Genomic DNA, 2,851 nt, shown 5'->3' on the forward strand with positions numbered 1-2,851 from the left:
TTCGCGATCTCCTCCCTCCCCTCTTCCGGCTATTCAGGTAAAATGCGAATCGCCCGATCCTTTTCGCGGAATACGTTTATGATACTTTCTATTTCGACGGGAACGCGCGGCGCACTTTTACGAGTACCGTACCGCCATCGGCCAACTGCGTTTCAAGGGGAGATGCCGATGTAGCAACAGTAACAATAATAACAACTTGTTCCAGTGTACCACAAGAAAGTTCTAATATCCATAAATAGAAACATTTATTCTGAAATCATTATTATGCGTGCTAGGACACTTCTGTTCTGCCTTGATACACTGACATACGTAAAAAACTTCCGCCATTTTGTAAATTATGGTGCAATAAATTACCAGACAAACGTGTTAATATCCATTTTTGTATGTAACATTAAATTAATCAACACAAACATTCGATTCTCTCTTGTAATCTCTTGTATAAACTTTATATCGACAATGTATTATGATAAATTATTCCTGCAATAGATTTTATGCGTATCCATTTCTCTTAACATTTTATTATACTCTTTAGCTTTGGCATATTGGTTTTCTATTTTGCTTTTTATCGTTTACCATATCGTTTATAAAATTATTGAAGAAATCTGACGATACAAATCTCGTCTCTTCCGTCTTGCTTACAAAAGAAATTCAGTCATGGTGCACCATTTGCGACATCGATATCTCGGTGGGATATATTATTACTTTCTATAAAAAAAAAATATCGTTAATGGAACCTATATCAAATCAGCGAAAAGCTCAAAGAAGCTGAAAATAATGACAAATTATGTTCGATTGTTAGAAGTTCGTTAGAAGATCGTGTGGACTTATTAAAGAAATTTTCATCTGATAATCGAATACATTAAATAGCGGTTGCTAATGACCCTCGACGGTTGATGCGATCTTAAAAATTAAAAAAAAAATAATCATGACAAGTGCGATCGTAAACTTACCTGCATCGATTTGATGGAATCATCGTGGCGAAGGGATGTGTAACGTGCGGCGAGAAAGTGTTTGCACGGCGCAACTTTTTAAACATAAATTCCTATAGAATGCCTTGAGCAGGTGCTTTTCAATGATTCGTTACGTGCCGAAGCGATACGGTCGCTTGGGAACGTTAGCCTTTTACCGTTTGGAATTTAGCTCACCGTTTGCATACCGAGCTGTTTTCGATTTTATTCGATCAGTGAAATTAGCTGGCGGAAGGTTATGAATATTTAAGCAAAGCAGAACAATTTGATGATTCCATTTGGAATTATAAAACTGAATGAACAATTGAGACGACGAATGATAAATTGAAATACGTCCATACTAATGTTACAGTTAATGTAATATTTTATATACAATATGATTAATGATGTAAATATTATTTATGTAATATAGTACAAGTTAATTATATAGTATAAGTGATTAATATTATAGATTAATCATGTTTGTTTTCTAAATATCTCGGAAACGATATAATAAGTATTTTAAATACTTTCGTATCTTTCTTTTTTAAATCTTTAACATTTTTTTTAATTTTTAAGATCGCATTTTTTTTCTCCAAAAATATATCCTCTCCGAGATACTTTGCCGATTTTCAACTGAACACCCGGTACGTTTCTTCACGCAAGCTGCACTAGAAGTCACAGGTCTGATACGAAAACTAATCTACTTCTTTGATTAAATAACTGCAATTCCAGTCGATGAGATTACACGCTGCGCGACTCGCGCATCACCCGGTATACAGAATGAACAACGTAACTGGATCACCTTGAATATCTCGGTTATTTTTAATGATAGAGAAAAACGATCGAGCAGAAAATTTCGTTTAAAGCAACGGACGCCACTGCGAGCAACGTATTTCTTCGAAAGTAATATTTCTCGAGATCTCACGATCATACGTGATTTTCCCAATTTTTATTATCGAAAACTATGATCCGTAATCGCAATCCGTGGATTGACGTTGACGGAGTTGAATCGATCTATCAATTACATTATTGTTTCTGCAACGATCGCTTATACTGGCAGCACTGTTTGCGGTTGCATGATAATTGCTCGTCGTTAGCTCCTTTTTAATGTTCTGCTACCTTAAAGGAGGTGTGAATCGAGTGACGCACAACAGAGCAATGTTCAAGGTCACATGCTCCCGGACCACGAAGGACGACGGAGGGGGTCTTTCCTACGTGTTCGAGGTGTCGACCTTGAACACTATTCGGTCGAAAGTCGACGAATCCGGCCGGCTAAATCATGCGACGCGCGACGACTTCGAGTTCGGTTTCTATTTATAATACCCCTAATTGCTTCATTCTTTTGTTACGAACCGATGCGGAGTGTATCAAACGCGTTCGACGATTGTTCGTCCGTCGCTTTTGTTTCTGATGTTCGCTTCTGGTTCGATACGCGGTGAATAATTATCGAAGACCTTACGGACTAATTTCTATCGCGCGAACGTTTACGGAAACAATGCAGTGGCAATTAACGAATTGCACAACGGATCCCGGTCGTGTTACACGGTACTGTAAAACGTAGAAACCATACGGATACTTAACCCATTTAGTGCCGGACGACGTTATATCGTCGTTCGCAACACTTGCGAAAAGTGGCAGCGACGATAAATCGTTGTGCATCGAATAGCATCTTAATATACGTGTTGCGGGAGAACTCTGTCTAAAAATAAATATGTAAAACGTTATAGATGGTTTCATTTCATTGCAAGAGAATTAAAAAAAAATTGTTTCTCGGTGTAATTTTTTGTTGCATTCTATTCCGGTCGGTGCCGAGACTGTCTGGATGCTGGAGCGATACGGTGGGTACTTGATACGAGCCAACGTCTTGGGACTGTATCGCAACGTGTCAACGGACACGTTGT

This window comes from Augochlora pura, chromosome 11, assembly GCF_028453695.1.
Source record: "Augochlora pura isolate Apur16 chromosome 11, APUR_v2.2.1, whole genome shotgun sequence".
NCBI classification, from domain to species: Eukaryota; Metazoa; Arthropoda; class Insecta; order Hymenoptera; family Halictidae; genus Augochlora; species Augochlora pura.